General features: G+C 42.8%; 1 pseudogene; it reads left to right on the top strand.

Annotated features, from left to right (window-relative positions):
• LOC130133262 (voltage-dependent calcium channel subunit alpha-2/delta-4-like) lies at positions 1 to 24,234 on the top strand (annotated as a pseudogene).
• The last annotated feature ends 1,410 nt before the right edge of the window (positions 24,235 to 25,644 follow it).

Raw genomic sequence — 25,644 nt, 5'->3', positions numbered from 1 at the left:
CATTTTAAGCTTTTGGTTGAGGAGCTCCATGTTAAAGGAGAGGGAAAAAGTGAAAAAGGCCATGAAGGAATCTTTCAAGATTCTCAATGAGGTTTGTATTCCATCTACAACAATCACAAAAACTGTTGCTATCGGGCGTCCGGGTGCCGTGGCGGTCTATTCCGTTGCCTACCAACACGGGGCTTTCCGATTCGAATCCCTGTGTTACTTCCGGCTTGGCCGGGTTGTCCCTGCAGACACAATGGGTCGTGTCTGCGGTCGGGAAGCTGGATGTGGGGATCTGTCCTAGTCGCTGCACTAGCGCCTCCTCTGGTCGGTCGGGGCGCCTGTTCGGGGGGGGATGGGGAATGGGGGAATAGCGCGATCCTCCCACGCGCCATGTCCCCCTGGTGAAACTCCCCACTCTCAGGTGAAAAGAAGCAGCTGGTGACTCCACATGTAACGGAGGAGGCATGTGGTAGTCTGCAGCCCTCCCCAGATCGGCAGAGGGGGTGGAGCAATGACCCGGATGGCTCGGAAGAGTGGGGTAATTGGCCGGATACAATTGGGGAGAAAATAACACTTCAGTTAAAAAGAAAAACAAATCATAACAGTAATTTAGGATTTCTCTAGCAGTGAGTTTGTCTTAAACCGTGGGCCAATGAACGTGAAATATAAGTTACTGGATGTCATTTCTAGAATAAAGGAGCAACCATGAGAAAACAGTAAGTTCTTTTCTCAATCCTAAAAAACCTGTGGGAGAAACATACAACCAAATTCAAATTATACTGCACGGTGGCGCAGTGGTTAGCACTGTCATCCTGGGTTTGAACGGGGGGGGGTCCCAGGTCATCCTCTGTGTGGAGTTTGCATATTCTCCCCGTGTCTGTGGTGGGTTTTCTCCAGGTGGCCTGGTTTACCCCACCATCAAAAAGACATGCGTGTTAGGGTTAAAGCTGCTGTCTGTGTCCCTGACCGAGGCATGGCAAGACGAACTGGAGCACGGCGGCTGCCCACTGCTCCTAGCTACACAGCTAGGATGGGTTAAATGCAGAGAAGAATTTCCCTATGGGGATCAATGCATTTTCATCTTTTCTCCTTCATGTTCTCATATTTTATTTCACATTGTAGGGCTACAATATGCTTGTGTGTGTTTGTGCATGTGTCCGCAGGCTGCAGCACGGGGCCAGGGCAGTTTGTGTAACCAGGCTATCATGCTGATAACAGATGGGGCCATGGAGGACTTCCAGGATGTTTTCGAAGAATTCAACTGGCCAGAGCGACGGGTAGGACACACAGAGCAGGAAACACACCAACATACAGAGACGCACATACACACACACACACACACACACACACACACACACACACACACACACACACACACACACACACATACATACACAAGTCAATAAACACATGCACCGATGAATGTACACCATTCACAAGTCATCATTCACACGCAGGGGATCATACTGTTATTCGCATACAATGAGACCAAAGCACAAACACATGCGCACAAACCATAACCATGCACATACACAAATACAAGGCATTATTGTCTATCCTTAAATGAGTAACTATTAGGAGTACAAATGGCTGGTACTTAATTTCTAACCATATTTTAAAACCGTTGCCTTTTCAGGTGCGGGTGTTCACGTATCTGATTGGACGAGAGATGACATTCGTTGACAATGTCAAATGGATCGCCTGCAACAACAAAGGTAAATAGCATAACTGATTTGTGCCTGAAAAGTTGCTATTGTGAAATCCAAGTTGGAAAAATCAAAATTCTGGTACTTCCCCCCTAAACTAAAAACCTTCTTGTCTCGTAGGTTAAAGAATAAAACTTGCTCCGCTTTCTTTAATTAGCATTTTGCAATCGTACTTGATGACTGAGACATGGGTTGGTGCGTTACATCTGGAGCTTTGACCTTTGCACCCTTTACAGCTGGTTGCTCATAATGCTGGCAACCTCGGCACTGGAACTTATTCTACAGCTGCTCTCATTGTCAATTGCTCCTAAATATACTATCAGCTGAACAGGCTGTTGGTCATCTCTTGGATGCAGGCTAGGTTTGCCCTCTCTTGCCTGTAGGTGTTTGAATGGATTGGAGTATCAAGTGCTGCCCTCTTGTGAATTACATGGGATTGTGCAGTGGCTCATACCCGAAATATAATCCCATTATCCTGCTCTGAGCACATCAAAACCCTCAACTAAATACCCGATTATCTTATTCATATTACAGTTATGCTATAAACACACTCCTGGCCAAAACATAATATATCCCCTCGTGTGTGTGTGTATGTGTGTGTGTGTGTGTGTGTGTGTGTGTGTGTGTGTGTGTGTGTGTGTGTGTGTGTGTGTGTGAAATGGGTGACAGGTGTGCTCCCTTCTGTTGCCTCTGGGCAGAGAATTATGCCAACAATAAAATACCATTCACAAACACACCAACAGGCTCATTGTCACTGTCCTGCTAGAATCAGGTATCTCCGATGGCGCCTCACTTTTTTCAACCCTAATTTAAGCAGGCAAGTTGACAAACAGAACGATAATATAATTTACAGCAGCAGGCAAGTCACAGATGGGAGGGTAGGTTCCACTCTTTCACACGTTCAGATTCAGTGGCTGCCCCGTATTTTGAGAGTCATGTGCTTTGAGTCACTTTGCGGTGCCAATAGCATCGCTGTTGGAGCCGCCCTATTGACATCATTGTTTCCCAACTGCAGCAAATGTTTTATGACCCAGGGATGCAGCCATCGTATTAAGAAAGCATCGTCTAAAGTCAACAATGTTGTGAATAAATGTTTTGTTCTGGGGTCTAATGATGATGACGATACAGTCTACCTGCTTTGTGTTGTGCATTTTACTGGACTGTAAGATGACCAAAAGATGAAAATAATGATGATTTCATCTTATTTTCTTAAGGTTTTGTGTCTAAAGGTTTTATGTGTCCTGCAGGTTACTACACACACATCTCCACACTGGCTGACGTCCAGGAGAATGTTATGGAATACCTCCATGTCCTTAGCCGGCCAATGGTCATCAACCACGACCACGACATTATCTGGACCGAGGCCTATATGGACAGTGTGGTCAGTCGCTATCTGCCTCTCTCTCCCTGTCATGTTAATGTTTCCTTGCTGTCTCTCCATGTCTCTTGTCTCCTTCTGCCATCTGTTTATCCCCCTCTCTCTTTCTCTACATTCCTCAACTCCAACTCATTAACGCAGACTCTTTCTCCGACTGTTTGACAATGTCTCTCTTATCTCACTTTGGATTCACCTTCGCATCGACTGTCTTTCATTATTTCATTTGTTGTTATTTTTCCATTTACCATCATTCTTCATGTCTGTCTGTTCTCCCTTCACTCAAACTCCAGTTCCCAAGAACCCGAGAGGTAAACACTCCTGTAGCTTTGTTTGACACAACTTAAAATCCTCAATCTAGATGAGTGTATCATGACCATAAACCAAATACGTGTTCAATAAATGAACCTACAGCTTCCTTTTTCTATCCGTAGACTTGTGTCGTTAGTCTACAAGTTAACATTTCCATTTCTTTGGCTTGGCTTCAATTCTAGTGAAGTAGAGATAACACACCGCAGTACGCTTGGTGATTAACACTTCCATATCCCACCATTTAACTTGTATTTACGCACTTGTGTTTAAGTGTTTCTCAGCTTAAATGTTCCTACAGCACTTCCTTCAACTTGCTCAGGTTTCAGTTTGTGTTTAAAGCTGCTACAAGAGAGTTTTTCACTTTTTATTTATCAGTGTCAGGCTAATTTCAGTGCCTCTGTATGACTGACATCATCAAAGACATAATCAGCGAGAAGATTAGACATTACTATGTATTTGGGCGGCATGGAGGTCCAGTTGTTGGCACTGTTGCTTCACAGCAAGAAGGTTCTGGGTTTGAAGCCCAGGCCATCCCAGGTCCTTTCTGTGTGGAGTTTGCATGTTCTCCCCGTGTCTGCGTGGGTTTCCTCCGGGTGCTCTGGTTTCCTCCCACCATCAAAAAGACATGCATGTTAGGGTTAATACTTCTCCTGTCTGTGCCCCTGAGCAAAGCAGTGGAAAGAAGAACTGGAGTTGGTCCCCGGGTGCTGCAGCTGCCCACTGCTCCTATACAATAGGATGTGTTAAATGCAGAGAACACATTCGTTGTAACAATACAATTCATTGCAAGAATACAATGACAAAATAAAGTGGCTTTCTATTGAATTCAAATGCTCATCTCAGGGGTTGGATTCCCTGCGAAATCTGACCAAAGATTCATCGCACAAAGACAAGATGCCTTACATCATCTCTTTATTTCTTGCCAATGCTTTTTTTAAAACACCACAACATCTCTCTCTCTTCTCTCCTCTCCTCACTTCACTTCTCTTCTCTTCTCTTCAAAACAAATGAACACACTACCAGTGGATGAATGTAGATCTTTGCAACAAGATGCAACACTCATGTGAAACAAAGTCGTTTCTTTGTGTAAACTCCTCGTAGCAGCTTTAAGAAGTTAGAGGTTCTCCTTCCTCTTGCTATATGGTATTGAGCGCATTTAGTTCAATTTACCTTTACGCCCATTTAAGAGGTATAGGTGTGCATGCGATAAGTCTTTGCCTTGCTTAACTTGGCTTGTCCTCAGCATATATGTATGATGTCATTGATCCCTATTGCTTGGTTTCCACTTTTTACACTTAGCTGTACTTGATAACTCGCCGAAATTTAGCTCTTCCCCTGGTAAAGTTTAACTCTTTAATAGGTGTTCAACCCGTCCTTTAGCTGAGCTCTAGCTGTGTGTGGCCAGTCATCACATAGTTTAGCTCATTTAGTTCGGATTTCCATTCTAATTAGATCCATTGATGTGTGAATGCCAGTCGCATTATGAAATAGGTTAGTTGTTGGACGGTTATGAATTTGAGGTACTTTTCTTCTTTTTTTGGGGGTTTTATATCAATTTTTACTTGACAAAAAAGGTAGAATGTCCAAAATCGTTGCGTTGTGTGTGTGTGCATGCGTGCGTGTGCGTGTGCATGTGCATGTGGACATGCTCTCTACAGTTATTCAACAGCCAGGCCCAGAGCTTGCTTTTGATGACATCAGTGGCCATGCCTGTCTTCAGCAAGAAGAAAGAGACCGTAAGATTGTGTTCACATCACTGATAACTTCATCCTCATCAGATATCACTTAAACCAGTGTAAATAGTGTCTACCTCCAGCATCATACGATTTAAATAATTTTCCATAAATCCACATTTGATAATCATTTTTCGTACTTATCACATTGTACAGACAGGTGTAAATAACGTCGTGCTTGGCATCAAAGGTGTGAGATGTCACCTTTTTAAATGCAATTACTCCTTAAATTCTGTATGTTTCTTATTGTTGGCTCATAAGATTGGCTGTTAGGAATGTAACACACACATACCATATGGAATTATATCATACCATAGTATAGAATATTATAATTTACAATGCTAACTCTATTAAGCCCTTGTAACTGTTTTGCAGGGGTTTTTTTTCGGAGTGGATCAAATAGATTATATAAGACTGAACCATTGTATACCATAACATATCATAAAATGTCATCTTGTGCTTTTTGCTAACTGCATGAATTTGTTTTTCTTTTAGTTATCTCATGGGATTCTGCTTGGTGTGGTAGGGACAGATGTGGCTCTGAGAGAGCTGATGAGATTAGCTCCAAGATACAAGGTAACTACACACAACAAACGTTATCAGCAAATATTGACCAAACTGGGCCATTCCGTACGACACTACTTTCTTTGTGCTGTATTATTTACTGACCTGACACCGAAGAAGCTGGATAGAGTCAATCTATGATGCCACGTAACCTAACAGCAACTCGAGATATATATCACAATAAAGCCAAACTAAACCTTACAATTCTACATTGTAACACGCCAGGATAGGCAGTCCTATGCCATACTCTACCTTACCACTGATACGAGATATGATAGGCTCCAATATATAGCAGGTTAACTGCTGGTCTCTGGTGGCACTTAGCAGTGAATATAAATCATCTGATGCTACTATTGACGTCGGGTATTGCTATTGTGTCCTTATTTACTCAAACACCATTATCATTGGTGTCTACTATTATGCCCTCCTGCCTGCACTAGACATTTTAAGCTCTTATGAAGATAATTTGCCTGTTATGCTGATGAGTGGCAATGGAAATCCACTTTGTACATTACATTACAGTCATTTAGCTGACGCTTTTATCCAAAACGACTTACAATAAGTGCATTTAACGTAGGAAATCAGGAGAACGACTAGTCATCAGAGGTCATAAGTGCATCTAAACAAGCATCTAAGAGCAAAACCCGTGCTAAAGTAAAAGTGCAAGAAAGAGATTTTTTTAAATTTTTTTTATGAGTGAATACATACTTTGTACTTTAATTCTCCTATTCACCACCTCTTTGATGATCTAAGGTGCTTTTACACTAGTCACTCGACATGACATGCTGTCTTGGCAATTAAATGATTACTGTGTTGCAAATGTACTACTACTACTACTTCATATAACTATTATGATATTACTACTATGTAGTAAATGTACTACTACTACTATGATATAATTACTATGTAGTAAATGTACTACTACTGCTTCATATAATGCTATTATAATATGATTACTATGTAGTAAATGTACTACTACTGCTTCATATAATGCTATTGTGATATGGTTACTATGTAGTAAATGTATTGATGCATGCTCAATAATCCAGGTTAGGAAATCACAGAAAGTTGAAGCAGTTCAACTTTACACAGGTGGTCTCAGTTGCATTCAAACTCCAAAAAACGTTGCGCCAGAAATTGGTCCACCCCAAGGATTGGGTCCCCCGGCACAAACAGAACAATATGGGGTACGCTGTTAAGTGCCAGGAGGATGCCGTGACATATACATTGGGGAAACTAAACAGAGGCTGGCCAAGAGGATGGAACATCACAGAAGAGTTAACATGTCAGGCCAGGACTCTGCAGTCTACACCCATCTACAGGCCAGTGGCCACTCTTTCAATGATGAGGATGTGCACATCCTTGATAGGGAGGAACACTGGTTTGAATGGGGAGTCAAACAGGCCATCTATGTTAAGAGGGAACGACCATCCCTGAACCGGGGGGCGGGGGCTAAGAGTACATCTGTCACCATCTTACAATGCTGTGATTGCAACCGTTCCCCACTCGTCTGTGAATAGTACACATGGCCATTATAACTCTAGTTAATGGTCACGGCAATTTGCATATAAAATTGATTGTTAGTTGGGGTCATTATGCAGCTGTGTTGTTTATAAGGGTGGGGATACCTGCAGTCAGTTTAGACTGAAGAAGTCACTTAGATGAGTGATGAAACGTTTCTCTCAATAAATGTGTCCAGATGAACTGATTCAACTTTCTGTGATATGTAGTAAATGTACAACCACTAAATATTATACAACTATGATATGATTAATATTTAGTAAATGTACTACTACTGCTTCATGTAACACTATGATCTGTTTTCTATGTAGTAAATGTGCTACTACTGCTTCACGTTATACTATGATATGATTACTATGCAGTAAATGTACTACTACTGCTTTATATAGTACTACTTTGATATGATTACTATCTAGTAAATATACTACAACTGCTTTGTATAATACTACTTTGATATGATTACTATGTAGTAAATATACTACAACTGCTTCATATAATACTACTTTGATATGATTACTATGTAGTAAATATACTACTACTAGGATCTGATTTATATGTAGTAAATGTACTACTATTGCTTCATATAATACTACTATGAGCTGATGTTGTGCTGTATGATGCCTCTTGGTAACAATCGTATTTACCTGCTAATTGCTGACTCTTGTAAGTCACCTTGGATAACAGCATCTGCCAAATATGCAAATGTAAATATAAACGGATATTAAGCCCCTCACAAGACAAATGTTCTATCCATGCTGCTGTATCCAGGAAGTTGTGTTAGTATTTCTACACCCTCAGTCAAAATATTAACCTGGACTTTGCAGGTTAATGTATTTAATGTATTTATCCTGTCAGCGCCACTCAGTAGTCCTGCATCCTCTTTGAGCTTCTCAGTTCAGAAAATTGAATGTGATTGTACCATTTTCTTCAGCTGGGTATCCATGGTTATGCCTTCCTTAACACCAACAACGGCTACATCCTGTCCCACCCTGAGCTACGACCTCTGGTAGGCAAAACATTTTGCACAGAACATTTTGTCAACTGTAACTTGGAAATCTACAGAGCACAGTGAGTCTTTCATAATGAAAAGTGGCAACCAGTTATAACCAGTAGTTTACCTGTGTGTTGTGTGTGTGTATGTATTCATGTATGTGCATGTATGTGTGGGTTCTTTTGTGTTTGACAGTATAAAGAGGGTAAGAAGTTGAAGCCCAAACCCAACTATAACAGTGTTGATCTCGCAGAGGTGGAATGGGAAGACACAGAGGAGACAGTAAATGAAACACACACACACACACACACACACACACACACACACACACACACACACACACACACACACACACACACACACACACACACAATACACACAAGCTCACAAATATATGCATACTCAGGGTAACAAAGGCAGTCTGTCTTCTCTTCTGTTAAATCTGTCTCTCCTGTTCTTTTTGCTCGCAGTATGTCTCTCTGAACTGTCATTCTGTCTAGTTTCAAATGTTCATTTCTCTTTTATCCTATTTTGTCAATAAGACAGAACTTTTCTGGCAGAATTATTTTGATCTGATTACGTGACGTGATTAAGATTAAGGCTCTCTCGAGAGCTCCCCCAACACAATGTTGGCACTTTTTAAGATGGTCATTCTTGATGTGTTGCTATGGGAAGTATTGTAATGGGTAATGCAACTTCTTCCAATTTACCCACCTCACTTTCCTTTACTTGACTATAGTCAAAGGCTGAGATAGTAATTCTTAATGTTTAATTTGTAATGTAGCTACGACAACCTCCCTTAAAACAACGCCGTTGCATTTGTTGTACAAAGCAATATAAACTATGGATTTAGCGGGGTGCCAAGAAGAAAAAAAATGATAACAGGGCTGTTAAGTTAAAATGTATTCAGGAAGAAATGAGAGACCTGAAAATGAAAGGAAGGAAATTGCAAAACAACAGCTTCAAGTAGAATATAAAAATGAACAACTATGATCATACAATTCCCCCCTATTTTGTGAACTATGCCCTTATAATCCTCACTCCTACTGAACTCCTGTAGAATGAGACTACTGAATGCAAATTCACCAAGTCCCTACTCGCTCGGACTCAACGACAGAAGTGCTTTGCTCCTGTGAAACTGTGTCCCTGTGTCTCTGTCTTGTTACGCTGTGCTGTGCGGTGCAGGTTTTCACTAACTGGTGTGTTTCTTTAAGCTGAGGACGGCCATGGTGAAAGGAGAAACTGGGACACTATCGTTAGATGTGAGAGCATCTGTGGATAAAGGGGTAAATTCCAGTTCGTATGAATGTGTGTGTGCGTGTGTGTGAAAATAATTTAGAAGATCAATATCTTTTTTTTAATATCTTCCTCTTTTTTTTTTGTTGAAATGTCCCCCCTTTTTTCTCCCCAACTGTACTTGGCCAGTTACCGTATTTTCCGAGCTGCCCCAGTTGCTGCGCCACCTCCTCTGTCGATCCGAGGAGGGCTGCAGACTACCACATGCCTCCTCCGATACATGTTGAGTCACCAGCCGCTTCTTTTCGCCTGCCAGTGAGGAGTTTCACCAGAAGGACGTAGCGCGTGGGAGGATCACACTATTCCCCCCCGAACAGGCGCCCTGACCGACCAGAGGAGGCGCTAGTGCAGCGACCAGGACACATCCCCATATCTGGCTTCCCACCCGCAGACACAGCCAATTTTTTCTGTAGGGATGCCCGACCAAGCCAGCGGTAACACGGAGATTCGAACTGGCGATCCCCGTGTTGGTAGATAATACAATAGACCGCTATGCTACCTTGACGCCCTGTCTTTTCCTTTTCTAAACTTAATCATTCTTGTCCTACATTTGGTCTCTGTCATACCACGATCATCCTTGTTGAGTGTTATTGTCAATTAGATTCTATTTTCCCCATTTTGTCATGACATTTTATTTCATTAGCTTGTTACTTTGTTTCAGTTGAGGTGAGACTTTTTAATGAGCTTCTTATCTCCTTCAAGTTCTGTCTCCCCTGCAAGTTGTAAATTATCTCGTTTCCGGTGTGTCAATGATTTGGATGTTTAAAAGATCCTAAACTAAATTCCTTTCAATCTTCTTGTCTGTTCTGTCCTTTTCTACCTCTCTACCACGCCTTCCCTCTTTCTCTTGTCTTTTTCCACCATTCATTTCAATGCCCATTTCTTTTTTATGCCCCCAAAACACACCTCTCTCTCGCTCGCTCTCTCTCTCTCTCTCTCTCTCTCTCTCTCTCTCTCTCTCTCTCTCTCTCTCTCTCTCTCTCTCTCTCTCTCTCTCTCTCTCTCTCTCTCTCTCTCTCTGTCTCAGAGGAGAGTGATGTTTCTGAAGAACGACTATTTCTACACCGTCATCAATGAGACGCCATTCAGGTCTGTGATTGTTTGCAGTTAGATTAGATTAGATGAAGAGTTTGGTTCCACGGCACGGTCGTCATTTCAAAAAAGGGACATCTATTTCTATAAAAATATTGTTTACACAAAATAAAAACTGATTTACTTTTTACTGCCAAACAGATATTCAGTGTGTCACATAAACCAAGTGTATCTGACTACTGATTGTGATTTAGTCTGTCTTCTTTCTTTCTGTGTGCCAGTCTGGGTGTAGTGCTAACTAGAGGATATGGAGAGTATATCTTCATAGGCAACGTCTCTGTGGAGGAAGGTAATTGTACTATTAGTATATTGAATACTGTCCTTTTATTGTCTCTTCTCTTTGTCTCCTTACCTGCTTCTGAGTCTGTCATTGTGTCTGTCCGGTTATGTCTATATTAATCTATGTATAGAGTATGTATATTCATCTATGTGTCTATGTATCTGTGTAGCTGTGTGTTTATACATCTATCTCTACACTATCTGTTGGTTTGTCCATGGATGGATGGATGGATTCAAGATTCTTTATTTGTTACGTCTCATTATACGAATACAAGAGAGTAAAATTCTTGTGTTTCAGCTCCTTAACACTGCAGCAACAGTAGCAATAAAATAACCAAAAAAAAACAACAACCCCAGATCAAAAAAGCAGTAATAATAAATAGTGTGTGGTGTATGTAAGGTGCTGTGTGTATGTAGGCCCTGCCTTAGTAAATGTGCGTATATGTGTGTAATTGTTTGCATATTTGTGTGTGTTTGTGTATGCCAAGCTACGTGTGTGTGTGTGTGTGTGTGTGTAAACTGATGATCCGCTGAAGACCGTAGGTCAGTACCATCAGTCAGGTACCAGGCTTAATGTCTTTAATGTTCTTTGTTCAAAAGCCTGGTTGCTTGGTGGAAAAAGCTGTTCTGGAGCCTGCTGGTCCGGGATTTGAGGCTGTGGTACCGCTTGCCTGACGGTAGCAGCTAGCTGGAACAGTCCATAATTGGGGTGGCTGGGGTCTTTGATAATCCTGCGGACTTTGCTGACACAGCATCCATTGTATATGTCCTGGATGGAGGGAATCTTGCATCCACTGATATCCTGGGCCATCCGCACAACCCTCTGCAGGGTTTTGCAGTTGTGGGCAGTACAGTTCCCATGCCAGGCAGTGATGCATCCAGTCAGAACGCTCTTGGTTGTTCCTCTGTAGAAGGCCCATAGAATCTTGGGCCCCATGCCGAACTTCTTCAGCCGCCTGAGGTGAAAGAGGCATTGCTGTGCCCTTTTCACCACATGGATGGTGTGTTCATCCTAGGTGAGGTCCTCGGTAATGTGGACTCTGAGGAACTTGAAGCTGTTGACTCTCTACAGCAGCCCCCGTTGATGTGATGGGATCCAGCCTCCCCCCTCTCTACCTGTAGTCCACATCAGCTCCTTGGTTTTGTCGACGTTGAGAAAGCGGTTATTCTTCTGGCCCCACTTTGTTATATTGTTGACCTCTCTCCTGTATGCCGTCTCGTCATCGTCGGTGATCAGGCCCATCACTCTCATGTCATCAGCAAACTTTATCACCAAGTTGGAGCTATGTGTGGCCACGCACTCATGGGTGTACAGGGAGTAGAGGAGGGGACTCAGGACACAGCCCTGGGGAGCTTCTGTGTTGAGGGTCAGGGTGCAGAGGTGTTGGAGCCCATCCTCACCACCTGGCATCGGCTCAATAGGAAGTTCAGGATCCAGCTGCACAGGCTGGGGTTGAGTCCTAAGTCCCTGAGCTTGGTGTAGAGTCTGGAGGGGACTATGGTGTTGAATGCTGAGCTGTAGTCTACAAACAGCATTCTCACATAGGAAGTTCCTTTTCTCCAGGTGGGTGAGGGCGGTATGGGGTGTAGTGACTATTGTGTCATCAGTGGATTGATTTTGTCGGTAGGCGAATTGGTGGGGGTTAAGGGTGGGCGGTAACATGCTACAGATTAGTGCCTTAACAAGTTTCTCAAGGCATTTACTCACTATGGGAACGAGAGCAACAGGACGCCAATCATTCAAGCATTTTACCTTGGTCTTCTTCTTAGTCACCGGCACAGTGACTGATGATTTAAAGCAGGAGGGGACTACACACAGGGGAAGGGAGAGGTTGAAAATATCCGTGAAGACACCAGCTAGCTATGCAGCGCACACTCTAATCACCGAGCCTGGAATGCTGTCCAGGCCGGCCGCTTTGCTGGTGTTCACGCACATGAATGACCTACGCACGTCGGACTCGGCGATGGCCAGCGAGCTGTTCATATTGGCAGCGGTGGGGGCTTCTCCTGGGAGGTTGGTGTCAAAAACCTCAAACCAAACAAAACAAAAAAAAACAACTATTAAGCTCGCCTGGGAGGGAAGCAGTGGCAGAGCTGCTGGGTCTCCCGTTGAAGTCCCATATTGTGTGTAGTCCCTGCCACGTGGGTCATTAGCATTTAGTTGTTCCTCAATCTTCTTGCCGTATTATTGTTAATAGCCCATAGTAATACCAGTATTTAATGGCTCTTTATTGCTGTTTTTTTCCTTGTCCAGGTCTCCATGACTTGCTTGCTCCAGACCTGACCATAGCCAGTGAGTGGTAAGTAGAACAAAACTGAAGTTGAAGGATGGATTTGGATTTGTTTTTTCGACAATCTATTTGTCATTTTTTTTACTTCCATGTGTGTATGTGCATGCCTTTTTGCACTGTGTTTGTGTGGGTTTCACCAGGACTTACTGTGAGACAGACATCGACCCGGCCCACCGTAAGCTGAGTCAGCTGCAGGCCGTGATTCGATACCTCACCGGCAAGGAACCTGACTTAGAGTGTAAGTTTGGCAGTTTCCAAAATTTTATGTATCAGTTTTAAGAACTGAAATCAATATACAAAATTTATCATTCAGTAACTCTCTGATAAAGTATATCCGTTCAAAAACATTTGCCAGCCACTGACATGATTAACTGAAGTTGTTTGATAAGGTGTTACGTTCCCTGTTAAAGGTCCAGGGGATGAAGGGAAGCAACAAAGAAAATAAAAGTGTCCCGGGGGAATAAGAAAGGTGGGAGGCGGAACCAGGTGTAAAAACAAACAGATTTATTAACAAAACCTAACCCTAAGTCAATATATACACAAAAAAGGCAACTAAAAACACCGGCTCCTAACTAACCAGGCTTGGATAACAAACTCAGATTAGACCAAAAAGAAACAAACAAGAACAATAACACAGGTTTCACGCTCCCTCTCAAACAGTATTGATCATTGACACAAGCGCTTGTGCGCTGGTTGACAACAATGGCCCTCTGGCACTGTTGGGTGTCTCTCTCCAAGGCTTATACCCAACTGATGAGGATTGGAATCACCTGGGCTCAACCGGCAGCTCCACAGGAGGCAGGGCATTACCTGGAGAGGGAAAATGACAGACACACAGCACTATGGCCATAACATAAGGTTTTCATATCATACATTTCACATTGTTTGAATACTGGTGGTTACTGAATACTGAGTATTAACTTTGTAAAAGGAGGATGCTATTTATTGTCTCCTTCACTGGCCAGTTAGTTGTGCGTTGTACCTATTCACTACACTGAGCTCGTGTGCACGTGAATGATAATGTGCACTGCATTGCATACTGACATAGATAAGTTGCTGGCTTGTCTCAAGCTGTATCACCTAACCAACAGTCTTATACATTTTTGTTCTATTTCTGATGGAGAGATAAAGAATGAGGTGAATGGAAGGAGTGGAAAGAAAGGGGAGAAGAGAAAAGTGAGATTTGTATGCAGGCAGTTGCTGAAAGGATGAATAGATTGGAAGGTGTTAGGTACGATGCAGGGATTGAAATATGAAAGGGGTATGAATAATGCTAATCTATCTCTCACTATTTTATGGAATGGGAAGTCAAAAGTAAAATAATCAGTTTATCACATCAGTATGAAAATGATTTCCAACATGAGCAGGTTTAGCCAGGCAAGATAAAAGGGGTTCATGGTGGGCAAAGTTTGATCCTGTCGTCTTCTCTCTCTCTCTCTCTCCCTCCTCAGGTGATGAAGAGTTGCTGCGTCAGACTTTGTTTGATGCCGTTGTAACGGCTCCTATGGAGGCCTACTGGACCGCCCTCATGCTAAATTCATCAGGGTATATATAAAGGCACACACGTTTAAATACATAGGCACAGGCAAAGATGTATTGCACTTTAGCCACTGCATATGTAGATACACAAAACACAGACACCCCAATGATAATGGGTTAACAAGCAGGTTAATCTGCATACATACATACATACATGAATCTGAAGTGGCATACTAGAATTACTGTAAAATTTTAGTTCGGATATCGGGGCACTGGATATTCAAAATGTAGACTATATAAGAATTACTTAGTTTTCTCAATATGAAATATTACTGAAAAACATGGGGGGCATGATTGAATTATTTCTCTGTTTCTTCCTATCTGTCTCTTTCATTCAGAATTGATGAGGGGATAGAGACAGCCTTCCTGGGGACGCGTTCAGGACTGATGAGATTCCAGAGGTACACGGGCGTAGAGAAACGAGTTGGCAAGTAAGTCAAAAAGAACCAAAGTTATTAGCTGCTTTTGAGGGATTTTGAAACGTTTCGTGTACTGCCTCAGCAATAAGGTGCAAGTGTACCCTCTAGTGGAGCAAACAGGGAAGACCACCCGGCCGCTCGGAGGTCTCGTCTAAACAAAATAATCGAGGCACAAATGACAAATGTTGAATACATTCCTGTGGTGGAGTGACGAAGTGAAGGAAGTGGAGAAATGATAACCATGGAAGTAGATTGAGAGTTATTTATTGTTCTTTTTTTTTTCCTCCTCAGGTCATTTCTAACCCCCTCAGACAAGGAGAATATGTTCACCTTGGACCATTTCCCCACCTGGTACCGCAGAGCTGCAGAGTACCCTGCCGGAAAGTTCCTATACTACGTGCCCAGAGAGGAGACACGAGGTAGAGGACGTGTGCACACACACACACACACACACACACACACACACACACACACACACACACACACATGCGTAAAAAACACACACAAACACAATACACAGACACATACATGCAAGCATACTCCTGCACACACATACTTGCACACACACGATGCAACACACATGCTTAATTTCCAGCTCACTCGGCTGGTCAAGGGATTTCAGTCAACATCATGCATTGAAATTTCTCAACTTAGTGTTCTTCCATGTTTGTAAACACAATTCAAGGTAAGATCTAAATTTTTGCAAATAATTCTGACATTTCCTGTCAGAAGCAAAAACAAGGCAATTTTAATTGTGTGTTAAATTCAGACGTATCTGAAGAGGACAACACTGACCACAGCACCACCCAAGTAAAGGTGCATAAACCCACTAGGTGGCTTCATATAGGCTTGTGTAGTGGGTTAATAAACTGTCTGTAATCCTGTCTATAATCTTATCTATATTCAGTCTTTGTATGTTGCCGTAATGAGTTTTTACCTTCACATGTAGATGCAGTTTTACTTGTTTTAGACAACATGTCCTGTGTTTTGTTCAGATATATTCAGGGATTATGAGGCAGACTATAGTTCCGGCATAGGTCTGGAGGAAGTGGGGCGCCAGGAGGAGGAAGAGGGGAGGGATCACACGGATACAGAGGAAGAGGAGGGTAGAGGACAACTGCTTGATACTTGGCATGCTTCCTCTCCCAAGTGTCTGCTACTTTTCCCTCAATTCAGGGCATGACTTATTTTGGTCTTTGTCTTTCATTCCTTTCTCCTTTCTTTCTTTCTTTCTTTCTTTTTCTTTCTCTCTTTCTTTCTTTCTTTCTTTCTTTCTTTCTTTCTTTCTTTCTTTCTTTCTTTCTTTCTTTCTTTCTTTCTTTCTTTCTTTCTTTCTTTCGTTCTTTCTTTCGTTCTTTCTTTCGTTCTTTCTCCCCTCATTTTGCTGTTTGACTGTTTCTTTCTCTCTCTCTTTCTCTCTCATTTTCTTTACCTACCTTGTCCCTTCCCCTTCTTTTTGCACTATTCTGTTGTTTTCTTGCGCTCTCTTCTCACTCTGTCCTTTCTCACTAGTTCTTTTCTCTCACTTTCTACCTTCATTCTTTCTCTCTCTCTCTCTCCTTCTTTTCTGCTTGAGCATGCCAGTAAAGCATGAGAGGCTCCATCACCATCAGAGCTGGTTAATTTGCATATATTTATCTATAGAGCAGTTTCTAACAATCCTTTTTTGCTGCTCCCTGGTTCTAGACTGTAAACCAGACAGGATCCAACACAAACAAAATTACCAGTGGCCCTTCTTAAAATGAAAATTAAAACTTCACAACTACCAGCGTAACAGGCTATGTCCTCCTATTTCCTTGAGGGACCCAATGTGTATAATGAGTCAGGATTTTCAGCCCCTGGGGGACATTTGGGGCAGTTAACCATTTCCATTTGGCTGACCGGTCAATAAAATGGTAAAGTATTTTCTGTGTAGTGACTTTATCACCAAGATACATGCCAGTGTATTTTATTCCCCCCCTTTTTTACGTTGTATGTTTAAGTAGACATGATTAATGACTTCCACCTACAGGTCAGTATCTGCTTAATTAGCTCTGAAATGATAATATAATCTGCATATGTTGATAAGAAATGTGTTTGGTTTGAAAATTGTCAAATTCATGGGGTGTCTGGGTGGCGTGGTGGTCTATTCCATGCCTACCAACACCATCCTACCATCCCCGGTTTGAATCCCCATGTTACCTCCAGTTTGTTCGGGCGTCCCTACAGACACAATTGGCAGTGTCTGCGGGTGGGAAGCCGGATGTGGGTATGTATCCTGGTCGTTGCACTAGCGCTTCCGCTGATCAGTCGGGGCACCTGTTCGGGGGGGGGGACTGGGGGGAATAGTGTGTGATCCACGCGCTACGACCCCCTGGTGAAACTCCTCACTGTCAGGTGAAAAGAAGCGGCTGGCGACTCCACATGTATTGGAGGAGGCATGTGGTAGTCTGCAGCCCTTCCCGGATCGGCAGAGAGGGTGGAGCTGGAGCAGAGACCGGGACGGCTCGGACGAGTGGGGTAATTAGCCAAGAACAATTGCGGAGAAAAAAGGGGAACCCCCACCCAAAAAGATAATGGTCAAATCAGTGGATGTTATTTCAGCCCAATTATTTTGCAAAAAAGGTTCAAGCAAAGTACATTGGCAGTTCCTTCAGGACTGTCCCTCTTGTAGCTTCAAAATAAATCTTTTCAATCAAACATACAAAACCCTGAACCCTTACATCTATACAGTGGAGATGTTGGTCTCCGGTTCTTGATAGTCTCCAGTTTCTCGTAAGTGTTATTACGGCTATTCTTGTCAAACTCCATCATTCAGACATTAATGTATTTTCTTAATTTCAGCAGGTTTTGTTGAATTAAACTGGTGGACCATTTATTTACAAGAGGGCTGTCAGCTGCCATACCCTATAATGCCATATAAGCTTCTTGTCACAAGAATAGTTTAACAGTTTATAATTGGACTCAAGGAAGTCCATTTTCCCAACCTGTTTAATTCTCGCCACTGTATAATGTGGCAAAAATATTCAGGGCTCGTCTCTGGGTTTCATCTCCTCTTAGCTCATGTCTTGTTCCTCAGTGCAGACAGTGAATTTGCCTCCTCCAGGTTTTTTTTCCCCCCTCGAGCAAAGAAGTTTGTCAGGTAATGTCCCAGATGGCATTGAAAGTTTACTGCTGATGAAGCTATCTCGCTGTAACCTTCCTGCAGTCCCCCCACTGTTTTACAGAAATAAGATCCAGTTTTTTATGTAGGTTTAGAATTCCCCCAGAAAGCTAAAAGCGGTTGCAAAATTTCGATCATTTAATAAATCAGTGTTTTTAATGCTAAGGGGTCACCTATCGAACTTTCGCTGAATATAAACTATGTCACAAGAAAATAAGAGTAACATAGAGATATAATTAGCACTTAAAAAAAAGAATTCAGATCTAATGTTGCAGAATCTATCCCGTCTGACCAGAAAGATAGATGAACCTTTCATTTGTCCGGCTAAACTGTCTGTCCTCTCCATGCATTCATCCATCCATTATACCCACTTAATCCAATTCAGGGTTTGCATGTGGCTGGAGTTTATCCCAGCATGCACTGGGCAGAAGACATGGAAACACAGTCATTCACACACACACCATTCACAACTATGTGCAATTTAGAGACTTCAGTTCACCTGACTTTGGACTGGGTGAGGAAACCCAGTGGAGAGAATGTGCAAACGTCACACAAAGGAGCTGGAATTGAACCCAGGACCATCTTGCTGTGAGGCGATAGTGCTAAACGCAAAATCACCATGCGGCCCCTTCTCATGTATTTGTCTCCAAATATCCACTAAATTATATGTTTGAGTTATTTGACTGACTGCACGCCACCATGTCTAGTTTATTCTGTGCAAGAACTGAATAATCATAATTACTCATTATAGTGTTGTTATGTTTTAAGAGGACCTCTACTTGTTCCTGCAGCACATGCAAAAAAAAAAAAAGTAAAACATTCAGCAAGAGCAGATTTTTTTCTTTTCTTTTTTTGCAATAGGTGAACTAACTGCATTGCAAGGAAAAACTAAGTGCTGGCTGACAGCATTTTCACACCTGTTCAGTGAACACAGTGTGACAGTATTACAATTTACAAAAAAATACAATAAACTAGATAGATGGAGACAGTCGCTCACTCTATAGAAACCACAGTGCTCCCGCTCTCGTGCTCCACCCGCCCACCCTTAGCATCTCTCTCTCGCTCTCACTCTCTCTCGCTCTCTCTGCGCCTCACCCTGTCTCTGAGGGAATTCCTCTCTGGTTCCATTTGAAATAATCAAGTCTGTTGCCACTGACAACCGTTCAGCCCAATGTTAGCCATCAACGTTTTGCTCTCTCTCTCTCTCTCTCTCTCTCTCTCTCTCTCTCTCTCTCTCTCTCTCTCTCTCTCTCTCTCTCTCTCTCTCTCTCCATCTCCCTCTCTTCTTTCTCTCGCTCTCCACTCCTGTCTTTGTCTCCCTCTCACTCTGTCCTTCCAGCTCGATCTCTGCCCTCTCTCCATCTAAAGCTGTCTCCCTCTCTCTTCCCTGTCTTTTTCATCACCAACCCCCCCCCCTTCTTTCACTTTCTCTAGGTCACTGATAGGTCACTGCTGTCACATGTCTCCTAACTCCACTTTGGGTGTTCTCATTTTGTTTTGAGTCATGTTCACATGGCCTTCAAGGTCTTTTCAAAGTGTTTTCCATGAGCAGCCAAGGACCAACAAAAGCCATCTGAAACTGTACAAAGCTCACTGTGGTATTCCATGAATGCATGGCTGTCAATCTGAATGTCAGGTTATTTAAAGTTACAGCCAAACATACTTTTCTACTTACAGCTATGAAAAATGGATATAAGAACATAAGAAATATGGTAATGAGATGAGACACTCACACAGACATTCACTCACTGATACACACACACGCACACACTCACACAGAATCATCTTCTCATTGCTGTATTATATGATTAACTCTCCTAATCTGTGTTGCATAATGCTATTAATCTCGTTGGCATCTGCAGCTTGGCAGCATTTGCCATCAGATGGCATCCAGGCCATGAGTACAAACACACAGATGATGGCATGAGATTATTGTATTAATTGTGTTATTTAGCCATGCTTAATACAGACGAAGTCGGGATATTAGCCGTCTAATTTTAAACACATATTTGGGGCTGAGCTTACAGATATATTTATTGTATTGTGAACAACATATGAAACATGACATTGAACCAAATTAGCATTTGTTTTTGAATAGAGAGATCATATGGGTTGGTATGCAGTGCTCTATAGAGCGGATCATGGTGCAAATCATGTTTTAAAAAAAACCCTATTCATTCTAAATTTGACCACATAATTTATTTTGTGCATTGACCCTTGCAAACAGATATTTGCTCGTTTATTTTTGTTTGTACAACAGCGTCACGCGTCATCTCAAATGTGTCACTGTAACTCCACATTATCATTGATTCCTTTGGGAAGAAAAATCTCCCCTTAAAGATGTGGTTTATGTAATATCTATTACCAAAGCAAAACAACTGACAACACGCAAAACAAACAGTACGAGTTAGCAATCTATATCAACCAATATACACTATAGATTATGATTAATGTTGTGCAATATGAGAAACTTGTGGGCTTTGTGCCCGCCTACTGTCAGGTGTATAAGTAATGTGTAGGAAGGAGGCTGACTGTTGCTGCCTGGCCTTTAATGAGCCGTGAAGGTGGGGTGTTGTGCCGGATATAACCTGGTTGCTCATCAGCCCTTAAAACCTGCTCACAAGCACGGGTTCCTTGATATGATGTCCAAATGACAAATAAAGCGTTCCTGATTTCTGAAACGTATGAAGGCCTCTTTATTTTTGAGCATGTATGTTTGTGTGCTTTGTCATGTGCTTAATAATCATGTGCATGTTTTTTTTCTGATTTAGTGTGTGAATATGTGTTTGTGTGTGTAGGGTACCCTTTGTCTGCATGCACATTTTTGTGCACGCATATGTAAATGTCCTTATGCATGTTGTATTTTTGTGCACATGCAAGCATGCTTGCCAGTATGGTTTCCACATGCCAGCCTGTACCCATGATATATTGATATACTATATACATGTGCGGATGTAAATGCCGGTGTGTGTAGTGTGTGTGTTTCTAGTTAACCTGTCTGTCTCTCTCTGTTACAGTTGGGAGGATAGTGCTTGTTACCACAGCAGTAACTGTGACCGTGGGCAAGAAGACCGCCATCGCTGGAGGTAGGAACACCACGAGTTATCTTTAAATCCTGCTCTCTCTCTCTCGCTCGCTCGCTCTTTCTCTCTCTCTCTCGCTAGTTTTTTCCGCTTATCCTCTTATCTCTCCCCCTCTTCCTTTTCCTCAATGCCTCTTGATCTACTTGGGCTCTCTCGAACACTCCTCCTTCCTGTACATATTAAGAGTCCTCCTCTACTTTGTCTCATCTTTTCCCCTTTTATCTGTGAGCTTGTGCTCTTCTGTCTTTCTATCATGTCTGCCTCTTTCACCCTCCTCCCAGTACTAAAAATCTCATTCATCTTATAAATCTGTCTCTCTCTCTCTCTCTCTCTGCATTGTGTTGCTGTGAAGTTTTTTGGTTGCAGTCCTTCCACCCAGTCACAGTCTTAACGAGGTAATTTAATGGTGAAACTTGTGCCGCGGTCACATCAACAGAAAGGTGTGCAAAGATTGCTTTGCTATTTGCATATTGTGGCGATAAAGGATATGAGGTCACGTTTAGTGGATAGGTGGCACCAGTTGGCCATGACATGGTAGTTAGCTAGTATTGTCATGTAACGATAAAACTGTCATGTTATCAAGTCATTCAGAAAGGTTATCTGTCTCACGGCTGACTGAAAGCCAAGCTGCTGTTTTTGCTTTTTTGTTTTGTTTTGTTTTGTTTTGTTTTTTTTGTTTCTATATCCAAAACTGTATTGTAGAGCTCTGGTTTGTGGGACTCAGCAATGGATGTATGAAATGCTGGATGATGGCTGAAAATGGTAGTCTATTCATTCCAATGAGAGCTGCTCACGGAACATATATGACTGATGAAGGATTCCTCCATTTTGGATTTTGTCATCGAAAAACATTACTTTTTTTTTTTTTTGATTTTCCCCCTTTTTCTCCCCAATTGTATCTGGCCAAATACCCCACTCTTCCGAGCCGTCCCGGTTGCTGCTCCACCCGCTCTGCTGATCTGGGGAGGGCTGCAGACTACCACATGTCTCCTCCAATACATGTGGAGTTGCCAGCTGCTTCTTTTCACCTGACAGTGAGGAGTTTCACCAGGGGGATGTAGCATGTGGAAAGATCACGCTATTCCCCCCAGTTCCCCCTCCCCCCGAACAGGCACCCCGACCAGCCAGAGGAGGCGCTGGTGCAGCGACCAGGACACATACCCACATCCAGCTTCCCACCCTCAGACACGGCCAATTGTGTCTGTAGGGATGCCCGACCAAGCCGGAGGTAACACAGGGATTCGAACAAGCGACCCCCGTGTCGGTAGGCAACGGAATAGACTGCCACACTACCCGGATGCCCTAATCCAAAAACATTTCTATTCCATTGCAGCCAGAACTGACGCTATTTCTTCACCCTTTGCATGGTTTTCAATGGCTGCAAATTGTCGATGAAGCAAACCATTGTACACGTTTGTGTCGAGGTGATTGCCCATTACAGTAGATGTGCTGGTAACATGCTGACATGCTGATTGGACGCTGTGAATGTTAAAAAAAGTCTTATTGCTCAGCCCATGAGGCCGATGTTTGCGGAGAGCTTTATGGGCTCTGGTATAGGTTTTGTTGTCAAGATTTGTTCCCATTTTTTTCTACTTTTACTATCTGGAAGGAGATCTGGATGAGTTAAGAAAAAAAAAAAGGGGGAGAACTAGGTCACCTGAGAGGGGAGTTCATTTGTGTGCATGTGCTGGAGAGCTGTGTGGGTACATCCGGTCTGCTCAGATGATAATGATATTGATCCTGATCATCGCTCATGACCTTATCCTTCCAATTAGGACCTTGTCAGGCTGCTTCACCCTGATGGATGCTTGAAATGAACCCACCAGAGAGGAGTTTGTTAGTGTGTGTGTGTGTGCGTGCGTGCGGTGCGGTGTGTGTGCGTGAGTGTGTGTTTGTGTGTATTTGCGTGTGTGTTTTTGTGTGTGAGTGTGCATACCTGATAGTGTTGCCCTAGTTTGTAGTGTCTTTCTCTCACTATTTGCACTATTTGCGCGCGCGTGTGTGTGTGTGTGTGTGTGTGCATGAGCGAGAGATTTTGGATGCAGCTCACAAGGGTCTTGTATCTTAGATAATTATGACTGATGAGTGTGTCAGTGACCGCGAAGCACAGATGCACTGGCAAGGACAGAGGCAGAGTCACACACACACACACACACACACACACACACACACACACACACACACACACACACAAAGACAGCTTATCTCTGTTATACAGCTTTCTTTAAAACGGTCTCAGGTGTGAATTTCATGTTTGTATTTTGGAAAAGTGGGAAACAACAAATGGATGTCGGCAGAGCTGAGCTGCAGCTAGCGGAGAGATTCATTATTATTCTCTCCCTTTCTCTTTTTCTCTCATCCTGTTAGTCTGTCTCCCTTTTTCCGTTTTTTTCTCTCCTGTGTCATCATCCTATCGCTTTCCCTCACATGTTCTGTCTCCGTTTTCCTCATTCTCTCCCCCTCCTCCCCCTCTCTGTTTCTCCCCTGTTCTTGTCATAAAACCATGAGTCATTCGTTGATCCATATAAATGAACGCGGGACACATGTTTGGTCCACACTGGCTAAACGTGACAGTGTTTTTCTGTATTGATGGATCACACTATGTGCACTTCTTGTATATTTTAGGTAGTAATATTTAATGTTGTAGGATCATTAATAGGTAATGAGGAAGAGGAGGTGAAGGGAAATGCTAGAAAAAAATAAAGTGCCAGAATAAGCATCTTAATTGAACAGATTTACAAAACCTGTTGAGTTGATATTGGGTTGTTTACTCAGCGGCCCTGGTCCGTGTTGTTTTTGGAGATGATAAATCAAATGGAGGAGCTGGTAAACCACTGGCTGCTCTTACTCTGCCTGAGAGCAAGGCAGAGGGCAACGCACAGCACGCCATCAATGTTTTATAGACTAGCTTTCTCTCTTTTTTACTAGCACAAATGCACTAAAATACACACACACACACAGACACACACTGGCACATGCTGACACACTTAAGATACACACTATGTCTCTGTTTTCCTCATCGCTCGCTTTTAAGTGGTGAACTGTCCTCCCCCTCCTTCTTAGTTTTCTTTAGTCGTACACAAATACGGCCACCTGCTCACGTTCTTGTTCTCTCTGTCTGTCTCTTTTTCTGCTTTCTGTTCTCTCTGTCTCTCTGTCTCTCTCTCTCGCTCTCTCTCTCTCAGCCCCTCTCGCTCTTTTCTCATTGTAAAGTCACATTCGCCTCCTGAACACAGGAAAGGATCAAATATTCAAAAGCTGCCTGGTCAAGTGTAAAACTCTATCACTCACTCACTCACTCATACACACACACACACACACACACACACACGCGCGCGCGCGCACACACACACACACACATATACACACACACACACATGCCTAGGACCTGACTCAACCCGTGTTATGTATACAGTGTGTGTGTATGTGTGTGTGTGTGTGTGTGTGTGTGTGTACAATATATACAGTGCATCCGGAAAGTATTCACACCTCTTCACTTTCCCCACATTTTGTTATGTTACAGCCTTATTCCAAAATGGATTAAATTCTTTTTTTTCCTCATCAATCTACACACAATACCCCATAATGACAAAGTGCAAAAGGTTTTGTAGAAATTTTTGCAAATTTATTAAAAATAAAAAACTGAAATATTGCATGTACATAAGTATTCACACCCTTTGCTATAACACTCAAAATTGAGCTCAGGTTCATCCTGTTTCCACTGATTATCCTTGAGATGTTTCTACATCTTGATTGGAGTCCACCTTCAGCAAATTCAATGGATTGGACATGATTTGGAAAGGCACACACTTGTCTATATAAGGTCCCACTGTTGACAGTGCATGTCAGAGCAGAAACCAAACCATGAAGTCAAAGGAATTGTCTGTGGACCTCCGAGACAGGACTGTATTGAGGCACAGATCTGGGGGAGGGTACAAAAAAAGTTCTACAGCTTTGAAGGTCCCGAAGAGCACAGTGGTCTCCATCATTCGTAAATGGAAGAAGTTTGGATCCACCGGGACTCTTCCTAGAGCTGGCCGCCCAGCCAAACTGAGCAATCGGGGGAGAAGGACCTTGGTCAGGGAGGTGACCAAGAACCCGATGGTCACTCTGACAGAGCTCCAGTGTTCCTCTGTGGAGATGGGAGAACCTTCCAGAAGGACAACCATCTCTGCAGCACTCCACCAATCAGGCCTTTATGATAGAGTGGCCAGACGGAAGCCTCTGCTCAGTAAAAGGCACATGACAGCCCGCTTGGAGTTTGCCAGAAAGCACCTAAAGGACTCTCAGACCATGAGAAACAAGATTCTCGG

This window comes from Lampris incognitus, unplaced genomic scaffold, assembly GCF_029633865.1.
Source record: "Lampris incognitus isolate fLamInc1 unplaced genomic scaffold, fLamInc1.hap2 scaffold_258, whole genome shotgun sequence".
Lineage (NCBI taxonomy): Eukaryota > Metazoa > Chordata > Actinopteri > Lampriformes > Lampridae > Lampris > Lampris incognitus.
This window is presented reverse-complemented; position numbering and strand designations above follow the sequence as displayed.